This window comes from Apis mellifera, linkage group LG5 (genome assembly GCF_003254395.2).
Source record: "Apis mellifera strain DH4 linkage group LG5, Amel_HAv3.1, whole genome shotgun sequence".
Taxonomy (NCBI): domain Eukaryota; kingdom Metazoa; phylum Arthropoda; class Insecta; order Hymenoptera; family Apidae; genus Apis; species Apis mellifera.
The window spans coordinates 1,279,077-1,295,003 of NC_037642.1; the positions used below are offsets into that span (position 1 = coordinate 1,279,077).

Sequence of the window (15,927 nt, forward strand, 5' to 3'; positions counted from 1 at the left end):
GTAATTCCGATTATTGATTTTTCGAGAAAAACAAGTTTTTCCGAATGTTTTCTCGAATCAAATAAATACGAGTAACTCATCACTCGCTCATTTAATCATTTCAAACGCGATCGTATCGATAAATATAATAATAATAATAATAATAATCCCCGATAAAAAATAATAAAAATGTCAGATCGAAAGAAACGCCATATCGCTTATATTATATTCCTGTAATACAACTCAGAGTATCCATCCTCCGCGTCAAAATATCATCCCATCTTCTTATCTCGACGAACGGGTCCGACCGACAAAGCGCCACCAATCTAATCAAATCATCCTAAAAACCATTTCCAATCCCATCCTCGCACCGCCGCCAATATCCACGCGTCGCATCCCCTCCTCTCTCTTCCAAGCAATTTAAGCAAAAATCCCTCCTCAAACAAACTCCACTACCCCCCTCCCCCTCTTTCCCTCCATTCACGAAAAATCCTTGGCCGGCCACACTTCCGCGTGTTGCATCGGCGAGAGAAAAATTTCGATCGCCACCACGGAGGATCCATCGGCGGTTCGAAGCGCGGCGCAGCCGGTGTCGGCCGCGTACGCGCCGCTCCTCTCGGTAGTACGCGTCGCCGCGCGCGTAGTACGTGGCCGAGAGAGCGGAGCAGCGCGTGCTGGCGGTTGAATATAGCGTCGCGGATGGGTCGATAACGCGCAACTCTCTCGCGGAGTCGGCGATGCCACGCTGTACCGCTCCTAAGCCGAGCTTTCCTCTCATTCCGTCGTAAGCCCGCACTCTGGCACATCCATCCGCCGCCGCCGCCGCCGCCGCCGCCACCACCACCACCTGCACCAACCGGCCGACCTCCGCCACCACCACCACCACCTCCTCTGTTATCGCCACCACCGGCGCGTGATATTCGGCCTGGCCTGCCAGCGGCCACCATCTCCGCCGCGCCAACCTGTCATCTCCCGCGTCACACGTTGGCCGAAAACGAAATCGTCGTGCCAAAAGGTGGCAAACGAAGGTGTTGCCAGTTTGTTGTTAGTGTTCTAAGCTGAAGTGAACCTGTGCAACGATCCAACGACATCGATGCTCTCTCTTTTCCCTCTTCTCCCTCTACTTCTTCTTCCTCTTTTCTTTTCTCGTTTGAGTGCGACGTGTCGTGTGATGTACCTGTTATAAGAGGGAGCGGGGGGGCACTCCGTGGAAATATAAGAAAGGTGTAGTAGTGAAGGAAATTTGGAATGGAATAGTGCGCCCGGATAATTCAATTCTCTGCCGGTTTCCACGCGATCGGCAAGTTATCCTACGCGTGCCTCGCGCAGCGTAATCAGGTTGATTAACAGGTTGTCGTCGCGTGCCGAGGATATTTTTCTCGCCGCTGTTGGCTCGCTGTCTCGAGCGAATTCGTGGTCCGGATTCCGCGCGCGCGTCAACGGGAGCTTCTCTCGGGATCCCTGCGTTGGACCAAGGAGGAAACAGGAGGACGGATCGATGAGTCTTTCGTGCGTGCGATCGACGACGATCGGTGATCATCGTGATTCGTGAGCCGCGGTGTGCCGGTCGACGAATGAGTGTCGTGCACGAGGCGTGGATCGAAGCGTTCCGAGGCGTCGATGAACGGATTGATGAACGGAGGATGAGAAGGCAGCGAGCGATGGATCATGGACGAGCGGAGCGAAGCGGCGCAGTGAAAGTGGTCGGTAACCGATCGACGTGATGCCAGTGATCCCTTGTTCGATCTCCTCGTGCCGATCCCCCTCTGATCCGTGATTGCGCGATTTGATAGAGGGAAGATTGGATAGATTCGAGGTGCTCGCGAGTGTTGTGTATCATGTATCAAAGGTGACGAGTACGAAGTATATATATTTATATGTATATATAATTCGCGACATATTTTCTACGATGTTATGGTGTTCGATCGGAAGGAAGAGGAAGGTTGCCGGTCTGATAGACTGGTTTCGGACATCGTCTCGAGACTGATCTCACGCCGTTCCTCCTCGACTGTCCACCACGATGCAGGGGATGCACGCCGTTGGCAAGACGTCGACGCGCGGTTAGAGGATAAGTGGGAGTAGGACTCCGGCCGCGTGTTTCCCTGATTCCTTCCGTGGAATCGAGACCGATTCTCGGTTTCATTCTTCAGGTGCAAGTGCGATTCTTAATCGACGAAGCGGATGAATTATTCCACCGTCGACCGGTCACTCGTCTCGGCCGGTTTCGATGAAAAAGTGGAATCTCGACGGATTCGGTTGCCGTGCTCCACGAATGTTCCAGCATCCGGCGCACGGTCGAGGTGGTACGGTGTTTTTACGAGTTACGCTTACGGGGCGGCCGTTAATGCGCGTCGAGCGGCAATTAAAGACGCCGCCGCGTCCGTCAGCTGCGTGTACTGGCCCAACAGATGTTCCAGCCCCGGCTGGAAGATTCCGGGTCCACGATCGTGTTGTTCCAGCGTGCGGTAAGCGCGCCCGCTAACGATAACGAGTGTCATTTGCGAGCTGGCTGATCGCGCGATCATTGTCGTCCGTAGTAGTTTGTGGCGAAGTTAAATCACCAAGCCGCGAAACATTAGTGCCCCACGGGAAAATGAGGAGATCCTGTTCGTTCTCCATCTCAAGGTAGGATATCTTCCTTAATTTTTTTTTTTCCCTTTTTTTTCTTCACTACCTCTTTTTCTTCTCATGTTTATCCGGATCGGATCATTCTTCTCACAGGGATCGTTTTGCGAATGATGAATTTCTCCTTTTGAACGCCGATCTATCTGTCCATCGCGTGAATTTTAATGGCACATGGAGGATAATTTGAAACGACGGACTCGCGCGAGAGAGGAATCCCGTCGGACGTTTTCTCTTGGAATTCTACGAGGATAAGAAGGGAACTCGCGTAGGTGGATCTTTAGTGAGCTTTAACCGGCTGTTTATTGTCCGTGGTAACGGCGGGTTTATCGCCGTTGTTTTCGTGCAAGACTTCAAAAGTCGTCGTGTCGTTTTTGTCGATTTATTGTCGCAGGCCTGATGTAATTCTGTTTTTCGATTTTTTTTTTCTCGGTTTCATTTTACGAAGAGGAATGTGAATATTTGTGTAACTCGGTATTCTTAAGGGAAGAGGTTTAATAAATATTGGTTGGAAATAGGAAAGGATGATATATTGAAAGAAATGAATCAAGCATATCCAACCGATAATTATCTTTTTAAAATAATTATCCTTGCAAAAAGAAGAAAATGAAAATCTTTCTTTTCATCGAAAGTATATTCGAAAAATATGATATATTCGATCAAAGAATGCATCTTTCTTTCGATTCGTTTTTTCTCTAAGCTCTTTTTCAATCTTCGCATTCTCTATTTTATATAAAAGAAGATACCAAATTCGAAACGCCAATAATGAAATGTTTTATTCCCACGAGAACAATCTTAAAATTCTCATCATGAAAAATCGATTTACAAAGGCAATCGCGTCGAAACAACAACCCGGATTCATCTTGGCACGTATCGCCGAGGAACGCGATTTTCTCTTCTTTTTCCCAACTTCGAATCCTGTCCGTCAAAGAGGCTAAATATATTCACTTGAACGCGGAATGTGATTAATGCATGGTGTCGTACTGTTTCGGATGATTTTCTTCTTACGCAACCTTGTGGAATGCGGATGCCACGAAATATAATATCCACGCGGACGAAATTTTTCTTTTCGTCCTGTAATTAGCTGGCACGAGGAGCGCACTCGAAACGAAATCTCTGACGACAAAGAGTTGGAAAAAAGCTTTATCTCTACTCGCGAGATGTTACAGAGTTTTGATGAATTCGTTTTATTTTCTTTTCTCATTTTTGTGAATCGTTCTTGTGATAACGTGTTGAAAAAATTATATTGCATTACCAATTTTTTAAATTTAGGATTATCAAAAGATTTGATAAAGGGAGGGGGGTTCGATTGAAAGTACGAATTATATTTTTGGTATTTTGCATATATGTATATATGTTTTTTATATCAAGTGAAATAGTTTGCATATATCTATTAAAACGATTTTTATTTATTTTTTATTTGAAGAAGGATGGATTATCGTGTCACAAAAGAAGGAAAGACGCAAAAATGTGCGGACAGAGATAAAAATAATATTGAATTTTGTGTTTTGAATCGAGTATTAATATAGATATTGTGTCAACCGATCTGGTATGTTATTTTTTTAGAGGATTTATGTTTAACGATACCGTGTTTTGATTAAAATATAACATTTCACGTGGTTTTTATTTTAGTTTGATTTTAATGTATTGCCAATCGAATGTGTTAAATGTTACAGGTTTTTTTTTTATTCGCGTAGAATATGCAAGAAATTGCATATAAAAAATAATATAATAGGGAATGCCAATTTTTTTTAACGAAAATCAAATTATTTTAAACAAAAATAAAACATTCTACAATTAAAAATGAATATTGTCAAATTATTAATTCTATTCATTCTCATGATAACTAATATGTAACTAACTGTTCTTTTAATAATTAATAATATCAGAATAATAATGAAAATTCTTATTAAAATTCTTATTAATAAATTCTACAAAACTTTATTTATTATTGAATCCATATATTCTACATAAGTACAAAATACAAGTTCAATTTTTCTGATAATTCGAATCGATACTCGTTAAAAAATAACAGATGCTTGTTATTCTTGTTATCGTCTCGATAAAATCTCATGATCTTTCGAATTCCAATTCCTATTCCAATCTCATACTCCAACTATTTAAAAAAAAAAAAAAGGAAGAAAACACAATCGTATCTTCCATTCACATTACATCACGAAATAAAGGAACCAGGAAGCTCGGATTCTCGTTAAACGATCCAACTTTTATCGTCGTTCCTTTTTTAACCCGAACGGCGAAAAAGCTGTAAATCGTTCCGTTTACTCGGCTCTGCTTTTACGACCTACATTTTCGTTCGAGGAGCGCAGAGGGTGCTCACGGGGTTGCTGTCGAGGAAACGAGGCGAAATCTGTAACGCTCGGCCCTCGGTATTCGCGAAGGCTGTAGATAATTTGGTCGGTAAACGACAAAAATCGACCCAACGTTTCGACCAAACGTGGAACGATACAGGACGATATTCACTCGCCAGTGGAAAGCAACGTTGCCACATCATCCGTTTTCGAACACCAATCATCCAATCATCTAAGATTTTCCTTATTTTCCAATTAATTATTCTTCCGTTATCTTTCATTTATAGAAAATTGGAATATATTTAACACGTTTGTTGAAGCATGTGAATACCTTTGACACCTAATTTAATATCATGTAATTTACAAAATTAGAAATAGACACATGTTAATAATGGCAATCGATGAGAAAAATTATTTCTGGAATTCAGAGAGAATCAGAGCCTGTGCGTAATATCTAATAATGGTGACCATATATCAACACCGAAAATGGTCATCTTTGAAAGCAGAGTCTATTCTGTCTCGACCTAAGAATAGATACATAGAGTGAGACAATATTATTCCCGTTTGTTTTCGTTAAACGTGCTTGTTAGAGAATAGCCTTTGATATTTCCTAATGTTTTGCCGAGAAATGGAGGGGGGATAGCGATCAGTTTTTGAAGGCGAATACGATCAGAAATGCGAGGCATGACTCGACTGTATTTCGACTCGAAAATGAATCGTTTGCGAGTGTATGAGAAAACAACATCGAACTGTGACGAGCAGTGGCCACTTTGAAACCGGATGCATACGTAACTTTGCATACGTGACAAGCGACAGTTTGGTTACTTAAAACTAACGCGATCAAAGAAACACGTGCCACGTCTAGAACGTGTCGACAAAGATGTTTCCCCCGTCACAAACGTTCGTTTTCTACTGGCCTGAAAAGCTTCTTCGTGGAACCTGCTCGAATTGGGTAAAAGGAGATCCCGATTCTGGTATTTTTGACTTTGGTTCTGATCATAATGGGATATGATGATTTATTTGAAATTGTCGTGGATATCGACTTTATCAAGGTTTTCAGGATTTCTTTTAAATCTATTCTTTCTAACATTTTATTAATGTATTTTAATATATAAAAATTGTGTGTCTAATAATTTTTATAATAATATATCATAAAAAATCCCTTTAAATTTAGAAAAGGGAAATATATTTAGAATTTTCGAATATGTGATATCTTCTGGTAAAGATATATCATTGGATCAAAAAGTTATACAAAAATTAATTTTATGTGTGTAATTTAAATATCGTGGAAATCATGTTCTTCCATCAAAGAATATATTTGATCCCAGACTTTTAAAGATTATTCTTCTATTTTATCCGGTTACATCAAGACTTTCTGAAATAAAAACAGGGAATATTAAAAGGAATATATAATATGTTTCAGTAATTTCATGTTACTGTTTAAAGGTAATCATAGGAAACATTGGTGTATCTTGAAAATATAGTATCGTAAAACATTGTGTACACTATTACATGTCCAAAATCAATTGACCGCTCAAGGCCAGTATTCCCACCAGAAATGACGTCACAAATGACCCTTTCCTGAACACTCAATATTCCGAAAATACGAATTGAACTTCAGTATACGATCCACTCAAAAACTTGTACCTTTAAATTTACATATATATATATTTTTTCTCTTTTTCTCAAAATAAAAGAGAAATTTGACATCGTGTTAAATCATTTTATAAGAATATTTTTTTTTTAGGAAAAATGAAATATATTTTCTATTATCTTTTACAATTAATTTGTCATCTATTTTTAAACAGTTTTTCTTCTTCTTTCAATTCAAAATGAAAATTAAACTGTTATTAATATATAATAAAGATTATATTAATAAAAATAAAGATCGATGTTTCATGTTTTTCCTTTCGTAAAAATCAAACTAACCTCATTAAAATTTATAGATTTCTGTCCTTGACCTCTTTATTACTTTCCTACTTTTTAATCCCACTGCCACAGAAAGTTTCGATTCAATTCAATTGCGTAAAAAGTCCATAACACAGACACATATTTAACAAAATGTAGACACAACGTTTTATAAAACTGATCAAATAATATAGGGATAAAATGCTCGCAGTGATATTTTGTAGCATACTATTTCTTCTCACTCGCATGTTACGTCTTCTCATCTTAACGGTCGATTTCCAACTTACTTCCGTTCGTTTGTGTTTAACGAAACCGGCCTACACTGCTGCCAACCTTATCATATACTTGTTGCCAACAATCAATTCGATTAAAATTTATTCAAGTTTCTATCTCTATCTCCCGTGTTGCTTTATTTATAATTCTTCTTTCTATCTTCTATATATAATATATATATAATATATTGATGATTATTCGATTCTAATTCTATAACAAAATAAATTTCTAACCAAACAGGCTAATTAAAATCTTTCAATCTTTCAATTTCCCTTCTTTTCATCGTCAATTCATAGATTCCCGAGGTAACGAAAATTTATCGACATTCCATCCGTATCCTGAAAATTTCAGTTCTCGAAAATCACGATTTTCCTTCCATGGATGGCGAATGTATCGAAATTTTCGAAAATTTCCACGTATGTCGTTGTAAATTCTGCTCGCGGGTTGCGTGCGCGGCGCTCACGCTCAGCTGTACCAGCGCGAAAATCAATCAAAATTGGAACGTCATCGCGGAACGTCGGGCATGCGAATTCGCACGCGTGCGCGAGCCGTCGAGCCGTCGTACGTTCCGTCGCCACGGCTCCGTCGTGCATCGCGCGAGCCATCGAGTTTCGATTTTGCGTTGTTGCGCCGTTCTTTGGCCAGATTTTTCGTAATAACGTCACGTACGATCCACAACCGTGGACCCACGTCGCCCGATGGATCAAAGAAGGAAGCTGGCTCGAAGCGATTCGTGCTTTTAATTTAGCTCACGAACCATTTGGCTCCCGGCTGCCGCCGCGAACGTGTCCGGCGTTGTATCCTTAAACGAGAAAGAGTAACAAGGGGCTTGAAAATTTCCAGCCTAGTTTCTTTCAAATTCTTCCCCGAGTTCGATCGAGCAGATTTGATTGTCACGGTTTCTTCGAAAGCTCGTAACGATTTATATTATACGATTATTGGATTAGAACCAGATTTTATTGGATTCGAGCGAGGAATTTAGGAATTTATTATTCCTTGCGCGCTGTTAGTTTAATCGTGGATTATTTTTACAGCATATACAGAGAAAAGTATCCACATTATCTATTTATATATTCTAACTTTTTGTATTTTAATAGAAAGAATTCTAATATTCTATTTTAATATTGTGTAATTTAATAAATTAGAGATTTTATAATCTAACGATAGATAGTATTAAATAATGGGTATTTTTTAAATTTATTATATTGAATTACAGCACATACAGAGAAAAATATTCACACATTATCTATTTCTAACTTTTTGTACTTTAATATATTGTGTAGTTTAATAAATTAGAGATTTTATAATCTAACAATAGATAGTATTAAATAATAGGTATTTTTTAAAGTTACTATATTGAATTACAGCACATACAGAGAAAAGTATCCACACATTATCTATTTCTAACTTTTTGTATTTTAATATATTGTGCAGTTTAATAAATTAGAGATTTTATAATTTAACGATAGATAGTATTAAATAATGGGTATTTTTTTAAGGATACTATATTGAATTACAGCATATACAGAGAAAAGTATCCACACATTATCTATTTTTAACTTTTTCTATTTTAATATATTGTGTAGTTTAATAAATTAGAGATTTTATAATTTAATGATAGATAGTATTAAATAATGGGTATTTTTTTAAGGATACTATATTGAATTACGAAACGTGATAAGTGTGACTATGATAAATTGATAAAATATCTAAATTTAATAAAACAAAATGTTGATATAGAAGCTTAATTTAAATTGTTATAATTTTGTTTGTGTAACATTTACTAATTCAAAAAGAAATGGAATAAAGACTGAGATTTTTTTGAAATTTTTATGTAAATTATCTCTTCAATTAATAAATACTTCAAAATAAATAGCTAAAATGTAGTATAAACTACATTCTTTCGAATATAATATATTTCTATGTAATAATGAAATTTTCGCTTCATGTTATAGAATATATAAATTATTTAACGCAAAATATTAAATCTTTGTTAAAAAACAAATATAAAATCTGATACATCATTCATTACTAGGATTTTTAAAATGCAAAAGTGAAAATCGAAGACAAGTGATGTCATCGACACGCGTTTGTGCCTTTTCGCCACATTTTTATTATTGGACAGTCGTCTGACCATTCCATCACTTTTTGAATCTTCTTTGAGAAGCGAATCTTTTTCGCGGGAAAGCGTACGAATTTAACTCTTTACTAGCAGAGTTTATTTTTAAACGGGAAGGAAAAGAAAAAAGGAAGGAAGAAAGAAAGAAAGAAGATTCGAAAGGAAAATATTGAATATCGAATATTTGATATTCACGCAAATAAATCGAATTGATATAAGTATCACCTCGCATAGCTCACGGTTGACATTTTCTTTATCAAGTCATGTTTTATGGGCCTTTCTCCGCGATTCTTCACTTCCTTTCTCATAACCGCGCCAGAATTGAATATAGATGATACGTATCGCGATTCTCGTTTCGCTGAGTTGCAGCTGCAACCAACTATACTTTCGCCTCAATATTTCTGATAATATCGAAGAGCTTCAATCAAGGAGATATAACGATAGATGGTTTTTGGCACGATGTCGTGTTTGCAAGGAAACTACCTTTCGACGAGTAAATTAGTTTCGTTTATTTATTTCCATTCCATTCACTATCTTCCTGATATATATATACATATATACGTATATAATACGAATCTGTATGATGACAAAAAAATGTAAGAAAAATTATGTGTTGCTAATAAATGAATTATTATAATTGTGTTAAGGATATTAAATGGAAAATCCTTTAGATTTTAGAATTTTTAATAAATTAATCGAAAGATTCTTAGTTTCCATGGAACAAAGATAGAAAAATTTTAATGTATAGCAATCATTTCTATTTTTATTGTTTATTTATTATAATTATAAAGAAGATTAATAAAGCGATTCATTATATAAAAATTCTCTGCTATGAATATCAAATATCTGATTTTTTAAAATAATGTTTCAATTTTTTTAAGATCCAACTTTTCCAACTTTCATGTATCAAGAACACGAATTAAACAAATACGTATTACGTGTATATTGCAAACAAAAATTCATCTATTTTCTGAAATTCGTACATTAAATTTTCTTATAATAAATCTTAGACAAAACTGCAATGATTGAATATAACAATAATTGATGAAATAAGACAATATTTTTATTATTACAATCTTTTTCTTATTCTAATTTTGATAGAAATAAGGGAGGAAATCGCCGATTGATAAAATTAAAAAATTTGGTCACGATTCAAAAAAGATTGGAAAACAAAAGCTCTCGGCTTGAAATCAAATTCTCGAAACTTTAATCTCTAATAAGATCCAAATTCTCCTCGGATCTTTAATCACGATCTTTGGACTCGTTCGACTCTGGTCCAAAGTCGAGCTACCTTCGTCTCGAGGCCGTCGATCGTCGAGATACTGATCGAAGCGGAGCGTTTGCCATCTTCCATCATCGCGATGCACTCGCTTCGCAGCTGTTCCCTCGACAAGAGAAGACAGAGTTAATCGAGGGCCTCCGTTACGCAAATACGCCCGCGACGTACCTATGTTTAGTCGGTTTCGAACCGACGCCGATTAGAATCGTATTTTCGGGCTGGAACGTGGACAACTAGGCACTTTTGATATATGCCTCGCGACGTTGAAGAATGACGTACGCCCCGCGTTCGACTCGACTCGATTGTTCAACGCTGTTCGTCAACTTAATAAATGGCGACTCTGTTAGCACCATGATTTTCTTTTCTTTTCTTTTTTTTTTTTTTTGATCATCGTTAATGATATTGGTGATGGAGATGATTTTTGTGATAAAAGCGAACGAAGGAAATTTGTAATTCGTGAAAATGATTTTATTGTAACGTATAAAATTTTAAACATGGGAAAAAGCTTTTGAAATTCCAAAAATTCTCGAATTCATGAAATTCTTTTTTAATTTTTGAAATAATTTTTTAAAGAAAAAGAATATCTATTTATTATTATCTATTATTGGTTAATTATGAGCTTGAATTTGAAGAATTAAAATTTTAACCTTAATAAATGCTTTTTGAAAAAAAAAATAAACATTCTGAATTTCTATAAAATTCTAATATTTTCGATAAAAATTGAGATGTCATTGACTCAATAGCGTTTTTAATAACTTAATAGCTTGGATAAAAATATTGGAAGAAATGTAAGATTTCGTTCTTTTAATTATAATATTGATTCTTCATATAAAATGAGATGTAATTTATAATTATAAAAATTATGAAAAATATTTAAATTCTAAGATTATATGTATATTACTATATATTACTATATACTATTATATTATTATATACAAATATATGTATATTTAAATAGATTCAAATAATTCTTATTTGCAAATTTTTAATGAATCCATATCTTGCAAATTTCTCTTTATGAAGATACTAATCATTCCAGACACTATAATTTTTTTATTATAATATTTTTATCTAATTAATTAAGAGAAGGAATACCTGGTAAGAAATTTCAATTCTAGATTTTTAAATGTGCAAAAAGAACTTATATCCTTACTTGAAATTTAGCCAAAAATTTATAAAAATATAGATTCATTTCTAAAGTTTTTAGATAGTCCTTCTCAAAAATTCGAAATAAATCTATTCCTATCCTATAAAATTTCGACTCGAGGAACCCAACCCCGGTGTCAAGCATCCAATAAAGATAGGTGTTCCAATTCTGACTGAAAACCGGCCGCTCGTCAAAGGGAACCTTTGCGCGGCGTTCGAGGTGGTTGGCGGGCAGCCCTCGGGCCGATTCTAATTATCAAAGTCGGGAAAAATTACATAAACCGGGTCTTCTGTTCCTGCGGGACATCTGGAAAGTGGCGTGATTAACCGAAATGAGCGTTCACCCTTCGTTCACCCTTCTGGCCGTTAGCGCTTCCTTTGAGAATAGCTTTTCCGCCCCGAAAAGGAAGGCGGCCGCGTCTTTTGACTTCCGGTGTTATCGTGGAGAAGTTCGTGGAGGACAAAAAGGAGATAGCGCGTTTAAAATTCCCCTCCTCTCGCGATTAAATTAAGAGCCTACCCCCCCTTCTTCTCATCGTCGACATTAATCTTCTTTTGCGACGCGTACCTGGAAATCTTTATAACGATAGTTAAGAAAGAGAGAGTGTGTGTGTGTGTGTGTGTGTAAACTCGTTAGTCCTCTTTCGCATTCGTGCATTCACTATTCATGTGTGATGGATAAGGGATGATTTTAACAGAAAGAGAAATGCAACGTTTTAAATAAATATCTTAAAATGTATAAAGATATTGATATAACACAAATTTTAAATATATGTGTGCAGTAGGATATGGAAAAATAACTTTTGTTATTAAAAAATTGTAATATAATTATTCTTTTGCAAATTGATTTTCTATTTTTTAAATCTTTAATTTGATTTTATTTAAACTTATTTAATTAAATAAGTTCTGAACTATTGTTTAGGAGGATTGTAATAATTAATAGAGAAAATTCAATAAAGAATATTTTTACTAATTGTCAAATGAAAAATTGGTGTAATAATTGAACATATGAAATATATATATATATGTATCAAAAAATTATATATAAATATTCATATATTAATAAAATTATTTTTGTTTCAATTTCATTTATTATTATAATTTGATTTAAAAAAACATTTTAATTTTTTAATATTAAAATTGTATTATTCAAACACTTTTTTTGCTTCTTATTTTTCATTAATGATCTGGATATCACTTGACATATAATGAAACTGATTCAATAATAAATAAGTAAGTAACATTTTTCTATAAGAATTTTTATTTTTAGTCAAAATGTTAATATCTCTATCCATAGTATATTCTTTCAAACGATGATTCTCATTTTTTTATTCTCAATTGCTTGTAATTTTTTTAAAATGGAGGCGGTTGACAAAACACAGAAAAGATATAGAAATAAATAATAATATTGCACAAATTATTCGAACAAGAATAATGTTACTTAAGTTATTATACAACGATATAAAGAATGATGGAATATATATAGACAAGTTTTAAAGAAGAGCTTACAAAATGGAAATATGTAAGCTTTTTAGAAAGAAATTTATTCAAGCTACGAGAATAGATCATGTATGACATGTACATATGTTAGACAAATGTAAGTTGTCTCAAAAACTTTTTTCGTTATTTGCATGAACAGTTTCAGTTGTCAAGATTTGAGAAATGTATACTTTATTTTTTTTTTATTGATTCTAGAATATTCTAATTAACGATATTAAGAAATTAAAAAATGTTACAAATTGGATTATAGATGGATTACTTTTTTATTGGCATCAAGAGCTATCTTGAATATTTTTCATATAAATTCAAGTCATTTTAAAACAACATGAAGTAAATTGATATTTTAAAGTGTATGAAATTTTATAAATGATAAAATATAGTTGAAATAAATAAAAACGATTGATTTTTTTATACTTTGACAAAAAGAATTTTATATTTTCTAGTATATATTTTCTAGTATTATTTATTATTATTTATTATATTTTCTATTAGTAATCTCTTGTTAATTAAAATATATATTTATAATATATCATTTCAATAATATCTTAGTATCTTGAAAAGATATATTGAAATCTTTTTTAAAAAATTCTTTATTTCTTCAAATTTTGTATAACAAAGATATCTACATATCAAAATTTTGTAATAAATTAATAAGTTTAATCTAATTATTAACATAATAGTATTATTAGTAATTACTTCATATAAAGCTTCTCTGTGAAATTTCCTATAAAATTAATAATAATTGACTAATTATTACAGAAATATTTAATATATATATATCACAAATATTAGAAAACTATTGTTATGTTTTGTTTTACCAATTTTTATATTAAAGTATTAAGAGTGATAAAGTGTAGACAGGGACTATCAACCAGCCCAAGAGGTGTTAGCAGATAGCCTTCGTCCACCCTATTCACGTCTCAAGACCACTCCGGTTATATTCGCGATATGTCTGATAAGAAGTCAGAATGATAAATGAGCTTAAACTACAGTTTCAGCGAGGTTTATATACATAGCTATCTCCAACTTTTGAAAGTTGCCTTCAGCGATACCTGATCCTTGCTGAATTCACAATTTGAGATATTTTTATCATTCCGTGTGCTCCATTAATTTTTACACAGTTTATTGCAAACTTATATCGTGGACCATTTATTATTAAATTTAATAATTTATGCAATTCTCGTAACTCAAAGTGATTTATCTTAATTCTTAAGTTCTCGATATACACAATTGTGCGGAAATAATTGTATAAGAATATGAATATTGAATCTATCGAGTAAGAAATGTATATATAAAAATTCTAGTTTGTGAAAAATTAAAATTATTAAAGAAATATATAGAAAAAATAATATTTAAAAAAAATAATATTTTAAAAAATATTTTTATTATTATAATAATAATAATAATTATAATTATTATAAAATAATAATAATTATTTTTTATTATTTTTCAAATTATCGTATAATTAATATACGTTATTTTTGTACGAAAGAAATAAAATAGAGTAAAGGGGAAAACACGAGTTAAAGATAAAACATTTTGCTCTCTTTTTAAATTTATATTTTTTTTAAATTTTCATGTAAAGTATTTCGTTCACGATTTTTAAATATTTAAATAGAAAAAAATTACTCGGATGAAAATAAATCGGTTTAATAAATAATTAAAGTGAATTTTTATCATTTATTGTATTTTTTTAAAAAAATCTTCAACGTGATATTTGACCTAAAATTTGACCTAAATACCAGAAAAAATTAATCGTCGAGCAATTACGAAGAAAAGGTCAGAGCAAGATAACGTTTCAAGCAATCAATCCACGCATTTAAAGTTCTACTTTCTCCGACAATGACTTTCAATGATTAATTCCAACGTGTTCCATTATTTTTTTAATTTCCTTAATCAACCTTGTCCTACAATCCTCGAATTACTTTAATCCACGTATTATCCTTTATAATCATTCGAACTTAATCAGTCTTTACAGTTTTAATATTTCTCGAAAATTTAAAAATCCACGAGATTTTTTAACAAGAAGAATATTGTATATATCATACCTGTTGACTTATACATAACTTTAAAATAAAAGTTTCTTATAATACTGTAACTATAAGTTTCTTGCAAAGTTAATGTGTCAAGAAATCCATTCTCTTAGTAATGGGATTTATAATCAATCAAAAAATCTCTGCACTGTATCTTGCATGCAAATTTATCTAAACAAAACTTTTGATTTTAATGAAAGTTCGTGTATACATAATGCATAATTTTACGAATAAAAAAATTATTTGTTTTTCAAGAAAAATTTGCACAAAATTTTTTATCCTTTTATAAAACTTGGTGAATAAAATGTTGAGCATAATTGATTATATATACGAATCAATTATTTTTATTTAAAAAAAAACTACACTTGAAGAAGATGAAAATCAACACTCAAATTTTCAATATCTTTTTAAATATAATAATTCATCTCGTCAAAGAGATTTTCTGTCAATAAGAAAAATTGTTCCATATAATCCATTACGCTCTAAACTATACCACATTTTATATGCTTTCATTAAAATCCGAATTTTTGACTTAAATAAATTTTAACAAAATAACATACGAACATTATTTCGATCACAACGGTGCTTCGATCGTAATCGATCCGCTTTGCAAGTAGCCATTGCAAGAAGATCAATTGCCGAGGCCGTCCAGCCAAGGTAAAAGGAAAGGAAACGAGGTTGAATACTGGCGATTATAGCCCGATTTCTAATGGCATAACTGGTTGACGAGATTATAATCAGCCAGCAGCAGACATTAAA

The 15,927-nt window shown here is 33.5% G+C and overlaps 1 protein-coding gene across 5 annotated transcripts in view; it reads left to right on the top strand.

The window, feature by feature from the left end:
- Positions 1-15,927, top strand: part of LOC408822 — a 698,419-nt gene that overhangs the window by 227,013 nt on the left and 455,479 nt on the right. The window contains exon 1 of one of the 5 annotated variants that reach the window (XM_026440822.1): positions 629-2,604. The exons of the other annotated variants lie outside the window; for them this stretch is intronic. The gene's annotated coding sequence lies outside the window, so the exon portion shown is untranslated. Of the gene's footprint in view, positions 1-628; positions 2,605-15,927 lie in introns of those variants that run through there. 5 annotated transcript variants of the gene reach the window in all.